General features: G+C 30.4%; 1 long non-coding RNA gene across 1 annotated transcript in view; it reads right to left on the bottom strand.

The window, feature by feature from the left end:
* Window positions 1–10,840: 10,840 nt before the first annotated feature.
* The window catches only part of LOC136795008 (uncharacterized), a 50,436-nt gene continuing 44,844 nt past the window's right edge, over window positions 10,841–16,432 (bottom strand). The window contains exon 2 of the long non-coding RNA XR_010843577.1: window positions 10,841–12,154. This is a non-coding gene — a long non-coding RNA (uncharacterized lncRNA). The remainder of the gene's footprint in view (window positions 12,155–16,432) is intronic.

The raw sequence follows: 16,432 nt of genomic DNA, 5'->3' as shown, positions 1-16,432 counted from the left end.
ATATATATAATGATATAATATATTGAATCAAACAAGATAATAATACGGTGAAAAAATGTACGAAAATTAGTAGTCAATACACGGAATGTGTACTTATTGTTACATAAAGGGTATATTCAAATTATGAAATAAAATGCTAATTTCATACAAGATAGATTTACTCAATTGTTTAAGTATAGATTATTTATTTCATGATTTATGAATCTCATTAATATCACTAATTTTCGCATTTTTTAAAAAAAATATTATCTTGTTTGGTTCCATATAATATAGCTAAATGTTTAAATCGTATAATGTAATAACATAGGATACAATTGCTATAAAGTTATTATGTTGACTTAAGTTCGGATAAAATTATTATCGAAATATAATAATAAAAGTAATACGAATAATAAAAGCGTTTATTTCTCATTTTATTTTTCAAAAGACATTTTTGCAGCAACTATAAAAAATCAAATAATCCAAAATGAGCTCAAATACTTTTTTAAAGGTCCACTTCTGATAGCAGTTAAATTAAATAAAATTCGTTGATAAATGAACATCAGAACCAAAATATGATTGAGACAATCCACAAGTAATCGTCTAACGTTTTAAAAATCATATATATGTTTTTTGGAGGAGAGATCCCCTTTTGGGGCAAAGTATTAAACCAATTTACAAATGGAAGGCATCGTTTGAAATAATGGAGTGTGAACGTCCGTAATATTTCCGGAAATATTACCAGGTTTTTTTAAATTTACTAAAATCCAGAATTTGAATTGGTAATTTTTTTGGACCACATGTTGTGACATGTACAATTTAAAGGTGAGTGGTTAATTGCCCGACTACGGTGAGGCCATAATGTGTTAAGGGTGTCCAAATATTCTGCTCATATTATGGGCGACGATTTGTGCGAACTGCACAACTGATTCGATTTTTTAAGATGTTTTAAGATAATCAGTAATATCCCATGAGTGTTTAGAAGAAATGTGAGCTAAAATTATTATTAAACAAAAAAAATATATATTTTATTATATTTCATAATCTCCTATCTACTCATGTTTTTACTCGAGGATCACGCACACGGTCAATATCAACATTAATCAATTCATTGACTGTTTTGGGGGTATATTGCAGCAATAATAATGTTACATAACATTTAATTTGTTATTACAATATATAAACACAATAGTTATTTAACTCCCTCGTAAAATTGGTGGCAAGGATGAAAAAGTATCTTGCATTAAAAATCAAATCTATATTATTATATGCCCAACTAACAGATAGATGTATCAAATCATTGTTGTCGTTTTTTAATGCATGAAAATCCTATGAAAACCTACAGTGCGAATCTTTTATGCAGCCAGGTTGTAGTATTAATATAAAAATAAGCCGATATTTAACCTCAATCCTTTCAGTTCAGAATTAATTATGATCCTTAAAAAAAAGTTATCAACTAAAGATACTTTTAAAAAATAAAAATAATTTATTTTAGGTGAAGGTGAATTTGCTTAATTTATAGGCAAGGATATTTCATCATTTTTCATTTAAAAACAAAATGATCTGCGTTTACATCTTTAGGAGCAATAAAAAATATAATTATATGACATTATACTTAAATATCATTCACAATCAACAAATGATACATCACTCATATCATTGAGTTCAAGAAATTTTTTAATTTAGTCCAGAGATAGAGCCTTTAAATATTATAAACTAACTTGTTAGGAAACATTAATATCACAATTTTAATCTTTTTCACTTTCAAAATATTTTTTAAACTGAAATGTAGAACATTAAATATTAAAACATTTCGTTTGTAAATTAAAACTGGTGAAATAACCTCATATATAAATTAAAATGAAAATGAATTGCTAAGAGAAAAAAATCTTTGAGTGGTTACTTAAATTCAATTTAAATTTATAGTAATTGAACTCCATTAAAGTCAACCGATATAATTTTTATTTTTATTAAAAACAAAATTTACACAAAACGTTTACAAATGTCAGAGCCCCGAATTCGTGAGTCACCAACTTATTGACTACCTAATTTTTTATTTTAATAAATATGGACCAATGTTCTACAGTTAGCCGAACGATAACATTGCATGTCGGCCGCCCACTCGGAGTGATGTATGCGTGTTTAAGATCGTGTGTTAGCCTGGCTTTGCAGATAATTTTCCGTTGCATTCTATATGAGAAAACAAATAAGCTCTAGAGAATATTCATAATAAAACCGTTGAGATTAATAGCATTTAAAAGTAGTAAACAAGACAAATTAATGGTTTTATAACATCAGTGTGTCTGTCGGTTCTCAAGTAGTTGGATTGTTAATTAACGGATAATCGGCTAATAATAACTGAATATATGCACCAAAATTATGTAATTCAGTTCATTAATTTGCAGTGTAGTATTCTAAGACAATCTGATCTTTATTATCATTTCTGATGTTCAATACAAACTAAAAATAATCGATTTCATACATTTTTTTTTATTAACATTTACGGACCTTTTATTACTTGCTTTCACGCCATCAGAATAATAACGTAAGTATATAAACCTTCGCCATAAAGAGCTTTTATGCTTTCTCAAAAACACATCGCATCCATCTGTTTTATCACCTAATGCTGTGTATCTTCTTACAATAGAATAGACCCGCTACCCAAAATTAAAGGTAGACTTTTACCTCCCAAGAAAGAAACTGATAAATGTATTCAGTTTGAAAAATACTAAGTTCATTCCAGGCTTTCCAGACAGCTTAGTTCAAAAAGCATAGGAACCTCTACATCCTGCCCTGCAATCACGAGTGAGACTCGTCAAATAATCAAGACCTAAGTGATTATTACTTGTAAGGGGCAATGTGTTAGCATGAAAATTACAAATCTAAGAGAAATGAAGCAAAAATGCAAAAAATATAAAATTCCATAGCATATACCAGAATGCATATGTAGAAAAATATAAGTAACTTTTTATTTTGATTTAAATGAAGATCATTAACTTTTTGTTAATTTTGTCAAAAACTAATTAATAAGTAAAAAAATAAATGTTAATAATTTATTATTTACTTCTATCAACAATAAAAACTGCTCAATAAACGTTTTTCTCACCCCAGAAGAATAGTTTTTTGTTCACATTCAGAAAAATGTTTCAGCTTTTTTACCATCAATTTCCAAAGTATTTCGTCAGTTCGCCGTTCTAGCTATTGCGATCAAAATTAATTGAACTTTGAGTTTGATGGGATTACATTTTTTAAAAATTTATTTATTGCTATTTACAACTGTACATAATACATTTAGTAAATTTGATCTCAGTTAAATTGGAATGACGTTTTACATTAACAGGTCTCGTGGCCATCTTCTTTTCAGGCGCCTCGGATGACGGGAATGGAAGAGGCAAGGTTAGAAACTAGTTTTTAGGCGGTTAGGGAGTTTGTAATAGAAGGAATCATATCTGGTTCGGGCTAGATCGGTTACATATGGAACTTTAAGGTCTTTATTTATGATTATATTTGTAAAGTAAGGAGCATTGAGAATTTTACGAAGGATTTTGGATTGCAATGATTGGATGTTTAGTGGAGCCCCAAAGCTCAACTCCGTATGTCCAGATTGGCCTTATTACAGTTATGTAGATCAGTCTTTTGTAATGTGTTGGGAGTTTAGACCGTTTGTCCAGTAAGTGCTGTAATAGTCGAAATCTACGTGCAGTTTCCTGTCTTGACTGTAGTCCAAGGTAGCAGATCTGTTCGACAGGGGTAAGATCAACATTATTAAAGGAGACTGTAGGGCAGTCGGTAGGTTTACGACGTAAGGGTAAGGGTGATTAGATGGAATTTATTTTAATCCTCCAATTACGACACCATTCTTCGAGGGTTGTGATATGGGAGGATTAAAATTAAATTAAAAAAATAAAAAACTAATATTAATTTTACAAAATTAATTTAATAAAAACAGTTGATATTAAACCTTTTTTGATATTATTTTAAAAATAAAATTAAGTATGTACTGAAAACCTTGGCGCGTCTATACTATAGCATAGTCAATAAATGAAGTTTATAATTTAAAATAATAATTAAATATTATAAAATATTGTATAGAGTAATTAATAAAAATTAAACAATCACTTAACCATCCCTGTCAGGTCAAAGACCACACAAAGCCATAGGACATAATGTTTATTTGTATAAATGTTTATCATTGGTTTTTTATAAAGTTCTTCACTTGTACTTTTTGAATTATTAAGATGAGAAATAAAAGTTATAAATTCATTAAAATTAACGGCGCCAAAAATAAATCTGATTTTTGGTCTCACTTTTATTTTTCTAACAGGTATACTACCTTTCTTTATCGGTGACTAAATTTAGAAATTTGATATTAATATTCCTCTCGTATTCAATCCTTAAAACCGAAAATCCTTCGTAAATTCCTCAATGCTCCTTACTTTGTCACAAATAAAATCATACATAAAGACCTTAATGTTCCCTATGTAACCGATCTAGCCTGAACCAGAAATCACACCTTCCATTATAAACTCTTTAACCACTTAAACCCCCTAGTTTCTAATCTTGCATCCTCTTCCATTCCTGACAATCCTCCGAGGCGCCTGAAAAGAAGATGGCCACGAGACCAGCTAATGTAAAATGTCATTAGAGTGCTACCAATGGGTAGTTTCTCTACACGCCTGTAACCCTCCAATTTAACTTAGATCAGATTTACTAAATGTATTATAATGTACAGTTGTAAATAACAATAAATAAATATATATATATATTAATATTAATTTATTAAATAAATTTAAACCGGTTTTATCAAAGATGTATTTAAATTCGAAAAGACGTGAACAATTAGTATCACTAAGACCGCTTAGTACGACAAGCTCAAAGCTTAGCCGGTCTTGTTCCTGGACTCCCGTTACCAACTTCAATCATCGGACGATAAGGGGTTAATATTAATTTATTCTTTCCGAGGATATTGACAAGGGTAAAAAATCATCAACAAACTGACAACTCGTGCCGAACATTCCCTTTAACCGTGTTGGTAAGGAATCATAATACCACGGTCCCTTAAATATATACAACTATAAGTATATAATATGAATTTGCTCATTAACCACATAGTTATACTTCAAGATTTATCACATAGTATAATTAACAAACAAAAAAATGTGCATACATAGTATTTCCAACACAACAAACTTTCTAGACATCGATAATAATTTCGAATAGCGGAATACAATTTTAGAATAGGTTCTAATGGAAAATTCAAATCGTATATCTTTGAGTTTCGTTCATATATTTAATAAGCAAACAAGATATCATAGTACATCGAAGACCGAGAGAGGAGTAGAGAAATAAAAAAGGAAGAAATTACAATAAGTGAGGTGACCAAATCGATAGAACCCCGGTCAATAATTAATTCCATATGGGGTTGAATAGCCCTCGAACCCTCACAAGATGACAGATCTAATGGCATAGTCAATATTTTTTTATCAATTTAAGTGATACTCGGTTATATATGGTATTCTGTTTACATCTTTTTATTAAATGGAATTATGTAATGTCTGGAGTAGTATTTGGGATTAAAAGATAATAGGAGATCGATATTATTGATCACTAAGCTTGTTTTCTTCTATAATAAATTTCCTCATTCGCATATATTTATATATATTTTTTTTAAGTTAAAACATCATCGCGGAATAAAAAAGAATACCTAACAGGGGAATTCCGAAAACTACACAACGAGGAATTGAGAGAAATGGACACGGTAAAAATAATTCAGTTTATATCATTGGGGCGAGTAAGATTGTAGAGCTACGTACCAAACGGATTCCTAAAATGTTAAACACTGAACAGACGAAAAAACGTTTCAGGAGTAGACCAAAGACAGATGTGGTAGATTTAGGTATAGATGGGTGTCAGTGGATAAGTGTATGTTTATAGCGCTTAATAGAACCTTTGGTTATGTTAAACCATAATTATTATTAATATTATAAAATGTCTTAGTAGAATCTAAGATTTCTTCAAAGATTTTACTCTAACAAAATACATTTTTACAAATATAAAAACTCAACAACAGATATAAGTTAAATGTTTAGATATAATTTAGAGATTCAAGCTTAAAAGCCTTGAATCCTTAAATACCAGTTGATAACTAACCAGCCAACCTTTCGCCAATCCAGACATTTTCAGGACGGAAAGCAAGATTATGTAATAATCTTATTATATATGTATATGCGGACAAACCTCAGTATATATGGGCTCAAATAGTCTACAAAACGGCAAGGTACTGTTGATGTGAGATGTACTATATATTGTATGCCTACATTTGAACTGATGTCCCCTTTCCTAATGATGTCTGGATTGGCAAACGTTCTCATATTGAACAGATTATGGGCAACCTTCCTTGACTTTGACTCATACACATCCTTCTTGACAAAACATCAGAATAAAGCTTAAGGATTCTTAGGATGGACATCTGTGATTTCTTCAACTCTTGTCTCATTGAAGTACTGTGGTGTGTAAGAGACGAGGACTTAAAAATAGAAAATAATGCCTATTCTTCATCCACTAGAAAAAGATCGAATTAAGGTCGAATCTTCAGTAAGGTTCATTTTGAACATTTTAGAGGTTAGTGGTTCGTAGACCAGCTATCGGGTTCAACTCGTCTCTTACTAGGTTTAAGCAAAATTTTACATTTAAATTAAATATTTTATTTATTTTAACTAAATATATATACTAACATAGATTTTCCTAAGAATGGCTTCTCTCCCCTTTAATACTTAAAATTTGTTCATGACTTATTTTTTTGTTACATGCCAAGTTTAAGAGAATAAAATAGTTTCTCTCTTAATTTAGAAATAATGCATCCTATAGCCTATCGATTTTAGTCAATTATAAATGAATGAATACTTTATCAGTCAATGAAATGAAACCCATACCACAGGGAGACTTGAAAGTAGATACTTAGATGTTCCTCACCTATTAAAAACTTACTAAATACAATATAAATATCGTTAAAATATCATATAAAATTAAATAGATTTGTTTTAAAGCACTGATGTGATGGTCTCGCGAAAATGTTTCTTACTGCCTGATTTTTACTATTTTTAATTTAATCCTTAACGCTCCTTACTTTGTCACAAATCAAGTCATCCATCATGACCTCAATGTCCCATATGTTGCCGATTTGGCCAAAACCAGATACCATTCCTTCCATGTAAAACTTCCCAACCACCCAAATCCACTTGTTTCTAACCTGGCTTCTCCTTCATTACCTAATAATCCTCCTAGGCGTCTGAAAAGAAGATGGTCTCGGGATCTTCTCTAGAAATGTTATTGGAGTTCTATCAGTGGGTAGATTCTCCACATGTTTGTATCATGTCACTATCTCACCTACAGTAAATTTACTTGTTGTATATATGTTATACAGTTGTAAATAACAATAAATAAATCATTAAAAAAAACAAAAACTATTTTTAATTTTGTTGTTTTCGTTGTAAACGGAGTGTATAGATTTGGTTGGACAGTAGAGGTTAAATTAGAGTTTAGTAAACATTTCTGTTTTAAGGAAGGAAGAAATACGTGAAAACCCCTTTTTTATCGACTACAGTAGAATTATAGGATGATGAGAATAATACATTTTAGGGAGAGGTACAATGAATGAATGGACAGCAAAAGTGCCCAGATGAAGTATTTCTGCAGTTAGACAGCGACTAGAAACAATATATCCTACCGGTATTCTAGGTATCAGAGATACTAATGGGACTTAGTTCCCGAATTAAGCTGGTGCTAAGATGTACTAAATGTGCTAAATGTGCTAAGTACATCCTTATATATTTGCAATACAGGAGACCGCCGAGCATATTATATTACCATGTACCGTTTGTGAGAAACAGAGACTGAGTTTTACGTTATGACGGATAAAGTTCTTGCTCAGTTTATGACCGAGCAAAACTACTCGTACTACAAAGCCTTTCTGTATATGTGGAAGAAAGTTGTGGCTCAGCCCATTTCTTCTTAGGAAGGAGAGAAGCAGCTGCACCTGGTATATCCACAGAAGAAGGGTAATGGAGTGCGGTGGCTGAACTGAACAAGAAAAAGGAGCAGAGTACACAGTTAAGGGAAAAACGTATTGGCTTACTTGCAGCAGTGGATTTTCAGGCAAGTATGCAGAACATTCTACTGTTGCAAACACCTGTATTACGTAAAAAGCGTGAAGAGTGGTAAATAAATAAAGAGAAAATCCTTACTTAAATGTCATGCCGTCCTAGAAATGCGATAACCATACGAGATATTTTTAATAAATAATATTTATTTATAAATTGCTTCTAAAATTAAGTAACACAGATATTTATGATACTGTAATACTGTAATAATGACAGATACTTATGACATTTAAGCTCTTGAAGAACTTTACGGGCGAGAACAGACACTATAGATAAAAATAAAATCACATATAATATATTAGTAGTAACATAAACAAAATATTTTTGATAAAAGATTTATTGGGATATTTTTTTAATAAGAATGCAATGAAAAGTTGAGCTAACTGAAGACTGAGTTTACTAAACTTTTAGTTACTTTGGAACAAAAAAAGATTTTTAATGAGTTGTACTAAAGAACTAGCAAACAACGTATCAATGCTTATGAAAAAGCCAACAACCTTGTCAAGTCGTAGAGAAATTTTTCCGTAGCTAAAGGCTCTTGTTGAACGTTAGCCAACGCAACCGTCCATGAAGGCAACCCATCGACCCAGTTTTTGTAGCGAGTTGGCACTTGACAGATTATCCGGACCCGGGTTCGAATCCGCCTATAGTAATTCATCTTCTGTAATATATATATATATATATATTGTCGATGGGTTAAGAAGAACAAACCCAGTTTCGGCAAAAAGGAGGCCTCCAACCTCGTAAATAGCTGAGGTGAACGTGACCAGCACTTCCTTTTTTTAAAAATTAATATCATTTCATTCCTTGTTTAAGAATTAATACCAAAAACGTGATAAGTTGCAATGGAAACCTGATTCATTGAATTTATTCTTTATCAAATAGTATTCAATATGTAGCTGATATAATTTGTTATCGCTATAATCGAAAAGTCACTTCTACCAACTTGTAATTCACTAAATAATCCATTAACTTGATTGGTCCCTCATGGGACACACCCAGATTCTATGAAGTGGATAAGGAAAACCCTTACAAAAAAAACAATACTTGAGTGTCAAATGTTCCATCCTTCTTGGGTTGTATTTCAAACTTTTTCTTATATAACTGGTTTGTACTTCCTTTAAGAATCGTTCTACGTCCATACGACTAAAAGTTATTACTTATTACTGAAGATTTGAGTTTTAATACATGGATAGACCGCCTCGAAATAAAAGTCAACTATATCCCACAAAGTCGGATTCGAACTTGCGCTGCTGCAGTTACGAGGTTGCTTAGGCAACGCCTCAACTACAAACAGCCTATTTATATTTTCTTAAAGAATCGTGCTACGTCCATAGGAATGAAATTTCATGCCTATTTTTGAAGAATTGAGTTTTAACAATAGGCTTACGGAATTTAGATAATTCAGGACTGTGCCAGTACAAGTTATATGTAAAATAATGTGACAGAAGATGCGAACTACTGCTGGATTTTTATAATTATTTATGACTATGAAAATATATATAATTGATGACGAAATATAAGTGGAATGGAGTGCCATATAAATTGGACAATTGTTCTGAAGATGGGAATGTTACCATGAAAGATTAAAGATAAGTTTCATTAATAAATGAGGTTAATAAAAAATTATAAAATGATGGATTTTAAAAATAAATATTTCTAAGGAATCGACTATAACATTCCCACATAATTTACTAAACTAATCTCCAACTCAAAATTTATTGTATTGCATTTAACTAAAAAAAATTTATTTGGATACTCCTTTTTGTAAGGGTTCATTGGTATTTTAATTATTACATATTATTGTTACTTAACACTCTTTTAACAAAAAAATTTTGTGATTTTATTACTATGATATTCCGATCAATATTCGATAAAGGGTTTGTTAGAACGTAATGTATGACATTTCAGTCAAACCCGAACATGGCAAGAAGAAATGTGTAACAGACTAATTAATAGGGTTTTACCGAGATCAGATATCCTGGCTGTGAAGTGAACATCAGTGTCACCGTTCAAAAATGACAACCTCCAAAACAAGTAGACTGTGAAATATAGATAACAGTAGTAATTTAAAAGAAATGACAATGGATTCAAGGTTCCATAACTTCAGACTACCAAAAGATTGGGAAATGAAGTATCTAATGACATTGTAGTAAGAGCGCAAGGAGAAAAAAGTCAGTTCAAATTATTACACCCCGAAGTTTAATTAAATTAATGATAACTATGTGTAATTACTCGACTAGTCAAAATTGATGAATCTGTCAAATATAGTTAGAAGGAATAAAAGATGGCGTCTGTTTCAAAACGTTAAAAAACATTTTTCAATGGAACTCCATATCGTTAAAGCTATATACAGAACAAGAAACTCTAATAGAGAAGAAATATATATCTTATAATATATCTTATAAAAGAGCTGTTTACGTTAAGTTACGTTTAAGTTATAGTGGGAAATTTATATCTCGGAGACGTATAGATGCCTATTAGTACTCATATTAAAGGTAGTTTAAAGTGCTATAAAGTAGTTAAGCACACTGTTTCTGATGAAATTGTATATTTAGAATTAAATGGTTTCGCAACTTGACTATGTTTCAATATTTAATAATTAATATAGGAAATTCCTTCCTTTTTTTCCCACTGTTTTACTTATTTCCTTATAAATTGAAAAAAAAATCTTCCTGAACTAGTAAAATTATAACTAAAAATATTGCTTCAGCTTTTATTTTTATACAAACATATACATGTACACTTAATATTGGAAAAGAAAAGAAGTAAATACAAAATTGCATTAAAATCTAATTTGAATTCTCTGATGATAATATTTTTTTTTAATTACACCATGCACACAAAATATAATGAAAACAAATATTTGAAAATTAAAATATGTAATTAAATATTCTTAGTAACTTTTGACATTAAAATATCATAAACAGATTATTCTTCGTAAATAGGCAGATGAATATTCATCATTCTCACTATAATATTGTACTATCCTCATGCATAGGCAGAATCACAATATCACTTTTGTATAAAATAAATTATCATTAAAAAAATATGCATGGGATGATACGGATATGAAAAATAGAACCTCATTTAAAATGTTTAGTAATAGTTCATATAAAATCTTAAATGGTGAACATATACAAAATCAAGCACCTCCTCTTACCGTACTTTTGGAATCTTATCATATTTCTGGTATCATCTTATAAAAGTTCGTGTTTTAGAAAGATGAATTTCATATTGAACCTTAAGTGTGGTAATTATTTTTCTCAAATCGGGTATCACATGTTTGCCGATCTCTACTTCTTCATCAGTGAGTTCTAGCATCTGCTTGGCCGAGGGTGTCATCTTGTACTGAGCGTCTTGCCGGTACTTGACCCTCTCTAACCTCGAGTACCTCATGCTCATTATCTCCTCTTGAAGCCAACAGTAGACATCAGACTTCCGCATCTCGACGAACCAGAACAGCTTCATCAAGTGACGATATTTCAGCTTTGGTTCCCGGAGGAGCGTCGCTGGCCAGCTATCGGAGCAGAGTTGGTCCAGGAGCTTCGCGGGCAATGGCGAATCCTCCCTATTGCGCAGAACAAACTGTCCCCTGTAGTTGAAGTTGCAGTCGTTATCTTCGCAGAGGATGAGGTTCATGTCGTCGTGGATCAAGTATTCTAATCTGGAAACTCGGCCGGCGCCAGCACAGTCCGGGCAAAGTCCTGGATCCATTGCTTTAATAAAGGTCAAACAATTTCAGGTCCGTTAAGAAAATTTATATTCTTAAAAATGACGAAAAAACACTTTGAACTTGAAGAACACAGTTGTAATGTATCCAGTTTTATCACCAATTCACAAATTATAATTTTAAAAAATGGATTTAAAAATATTATAAAACTTTTCGCAAACTTTTCCAGCCACAAAACTGTTCTAGAGAGAAAGCCGCTTTCTATGGAGAGCAGTACTTTCTACTAATGAGAAAACGAGTAGGCCAGCTCTTCCAAATGCGGGTGGTACACGGCACCACTTACCTAAAACAAAAGAGAAAAAATCATTAGAAATCTACTTTATACATAGATTTGAAAATAATAAATCAATTCTAAAACAAATTATATTTAAAAAAACAATTAAACATTTCTAAATCATAGTTTGTTATAAATAAGCTGTTTAAAGTGTAATTTCACATACTGACAAAGATTTATGTATAAACATTGTTCTGTTAAAAATAAAAGTGACAATACAACTTAAATAGAATGTTAGAATGTAGAATGGAAATAGAATGTTTTTAATTTATTAAGATTTTTAAGTCCTAATAGAGTTATTTCCATTAAATAGTTCTCGAGATACAGCTTTTTAAAAAGCAACATTTCATAAAAAATTTGTACAGAATGTATTGAAAGATCAGTAATTAGTGAATTTATTTTGATAAGTCTATATCTCAAAAATCATTTCACGTTTAGATGTCTATTAGCACTCAAATTAAAGCTAGTTTAATGGGCTATAAAGTAGTTTATGAAGTTTATCATCGCAGGAGTAGTAGTTTTCATGATATTTGCTAAAATAAATTGATTTATAGTTGTTCGGACAATAAGTTTGATTTATTAAATCAATAAAAAATTACTTAAAAGTCCATTAAACTAGCTTTAATTTGAGTGCTAATAGACATCTATACGTCACATAGTTCCTGAGATATAGGTTTCTCAAAATAAATACACTAACAACTAATCTTTCAGTACATTTTTATAAAATATTGCTTTTTAGAAAGCTATATCTCGAGAACCATTGAACATAAATAACTCTATTAGGACTAATATTTCAGCAAATTTACTCTGCTTTCAATAATGTCCTCTTAGGTTTTCTAGTAATCTTTATAATTTTAAAGATATAGAGCTCCGAATGAAAAATTCATTTTTTTTAACGTTTTGAAACAGCCGCCATTTTTTATTCCTCTCTACCTATACTTGGCAGACTCATAAATTTTAACTAGTAATTATACATAGTTTTCATTAAAGTTTCATCAAAAATTGGGGTGAGATAACTGCCTTTTTTTCTTCCCGGTTCTTGTACTATTATTTAAACAGATTCTTCTTAGACAGAGAAGCGCATTGTTCTATGAATACATATTTATATTTTAAATATTCATAAAGCAAAGAAATAGAAAAGCCCCAGAATATGATTCCGCCATCACGCCATGAGTCACCTACACACAACTTTTCCAATGATGATATTCTGCAATGTCTCTTCTATTTTTCACCTCAAGACAAGCAAATTCAAATAATACTGATGCCTTTGCCCAATCTATAATCTTTCCGCTTCTTAAAAAAGTACTTAAGTCACTGCCAGTAATTACACGGTCATATCCTTATCGGACTGCATATCCAAATTGTTTACTGCTTTGTTGTTTTTGAGTTAAAATACTGAACGGGATACAATAATATATTGCACGAAAATACGACAGGGCTACAAAAATCATATTCCACTGTTGACAATATTTTCAATTTATTAAATATTATTATGATTGAAATCAGTAAAAACGTCACAAGTCGAATAATCTGCTTATTGATTTTAATGCTGCTTTTGATTCGTCGTACAAAAAATATCTCTTTAATTGTAAATTGCTAATGTTTATCGGAGGAAGCGGGTATGGTAAATCTATTAATACTCGTCAGGATATGTCCGAATTTAATATATATGTTTAATCTTGTGTTTGGACAAATGGCACCACGACGGAACCTCTTAAAATATTTGCAGAACTAAGGCAGTAATGTTTGCTCACACCCGATTTGTCGGTCCTGTGAATAATCTCATTGGCGTTATGGGTGGTTGTATTAGAATTACCATTATAAGCATATGCTACCTAATGTACGTAGATGACATTGAATGTACCAGAATCAAGGTTCTTCAAATGATGACAAATTAGGTGGTTGGAACAAATATTATAATATAGCCTAATTAAACCAATTAATTAAAAAAATCATCTATATACTGTACGACTAGAATCTGATAGTTATTTTTATACATATTTTATGTTACATACAGTTATTTTTCTAGAATAGTGGCAAATCTAACAAAAAATTAAAATATATTATTTTGTATTTAACGCATTCTATGACTGTACCATAGTCTGTGGTTACTATTTGACAACCCTACTAGTTCTGGGATAATCTGTAGAGTATTGAAGTATTGAATATTACCCTTTACGGTAATAACTTTGAAACTCGTCAATTTCAAAATAAAAACAAATTTTTTTTTGTTAGATGTGCCACTAGTCAAGGAAAACAGCGATATGTCGATGGCTTGTATTAAAGCAAATATCATTAGATTGATCATTTGTTGTTAGCAAGACTCAGACCCACCACCAGGAATACTACACAGGCGAGAATACGTAAAAAGTATAGATGTTCATAAAAAAAACCAAAATTTATTTTATTTTAGATGAAACTTAAAACTTACGGGGTAAAATCTTTCTTGAAAATTAAAATTCAAGTTAAATTTAATTTGTAAGCAAAGAGGATTTTTGATTTTCTGTATTGGGTTAAAAAATTATATTTTATTCTAAACTAAACATGAAAATGAATCATACAAAATATTCTAGTCACTATTAAAAAAAAAAATTAAATCTGTGCAGTACTTTGTAAGAAAGTACTGTTACTAGAGCAACTGTTGTGCAAGAAGGTGATTTGACCAAATCACACTCGACCGCCAGATTTTTAGGCAGTTAAGGGTATCCACTTCATAAGCCTGGGTGAGTCCCCAAGAGTGGAGGGCTCCGGAACCCACAGGTCTGACCCAACAGCTACAGGTAACAGATAAAAATTATGTGCCACAACCGGATTCGAACCCACATCCTTGGAGTTAGAAGTCTATAGCCTTATCCATGAGCTACCTACTCTATGTATCTATGTGTACTCTACGAGCTACCACATTCTAGTCACTATAAAGCATGTAAATCTCAAATAAAACATAAATAGAAACGATCATTTCCTTTTATGAGGTTGGCCAATCTCCATACCAATAATTGTTATTTCGAATTCACAATAATAACATTTAAACGGAGATATTAAAATTTTAAATTTCAGCCGATTAGCAAATATCCGTATAATAAAGCTCAACGCTTGATCGCTATGTTTAACATGATGCGGATGAATTAACATGGAATATAAAAATAAATCACGAAACATTAATGCTTATGAAATGGTATTTATGGCTTTGACACAAAAGCTATTTCACACACCGATTATGGTAATGGTGTGTGAAGTCAGAATAGATTTTTTTGTTAACCTGAAAATTATTAATAACTGATATAAAATTTATATTATTCAAATCTCGTAACTATCTCAAAAAACTTGCGAACGTATAAGTATTTATTTTCTGTAACTTTCGTCACTTAGATATATCTCTAAAAGTAAGTTCACTACAAAAAGATATTTCATATTTGATAACACTATTACTGTTCCTTGAAACTAATACTGGAAATGTCATGAGTTATTATTTTAAACATTTGTTTATATACATATAATTATAAACTAATTGATTTAAACTAAAATTTATTCGTTTATTATTAAAACGCAAAATATTTTACTAAATTGTCCTGGGACGCCACACTCTCTAGTTTTAAATATAATAAAATTATCTACCATTAAATTCAATTCATAAACATATTTATTAGTTCGATTTTATTCAAATAACTTTCCCTGATCGTTTATTTTTATTTCACTTTCATTAAATTTAATTTTTCCAATACCTAAATATTTATTTTTTGAACGAAGTTGCTTGTTAAAAAAAAATTAAACTAATAAATGTATCTATGAAGTTAAAAATATTGAACATAGTCAGGCAAATATCGTTTGCTGTAAAACCACAAGCTAAATTTGGATCATGGAAAAATTATATTTATTAATGAACCATTAACTTTTTTTTATTCACCTCTGATAGTGGCTATAGAAATATGAAATGAACAAATTTATTAGTGATGTTTAAAAATAACACATACAACACATTTGAAATGTAAATATTAGAAAAAAAGATCAGTATCTAACCCTTTAAAAGTATCAAAAATTATTAATAAAATGATTAAAAGTTACAGAAGCCAATTAATTAGTGTTTTGAACTTAATGTTTGTTCCAATAGAAAATATCTTAAGGGGATTAGAACATGGATTGCAATTAAATAATAATTTAGGTCACCAAAATAACTAAAATTGTATGACGAAAATTCCTCAAATATAATAAGGTAAAACATCTATTTTAACAAGTGAGTTACCATTGTTGAGATTGAAAATATATTGCTTAATGCTTTTATATATTATA

This window comes from Halyomorpha halys, unplaced genomic scaffold (assembly GCF_000696795.3).
Source record: "Halyomorpha halys isolate HHAL.00 unplaced genomic scaffold, Hhal_1.1 Scaffold297.1, whole genome shotgun sequence".
In the NCBI taxonomy this organism is placed as follows: Eukaryota; Metazoa; Arthropoda; class Insecta; order Hemiptera; family Pentatomidae; genus Halyomorpha; species Halyomorpha halys.
This window is presented reverse-complemented; position numbering and strand designations above follow the sequence as displayed.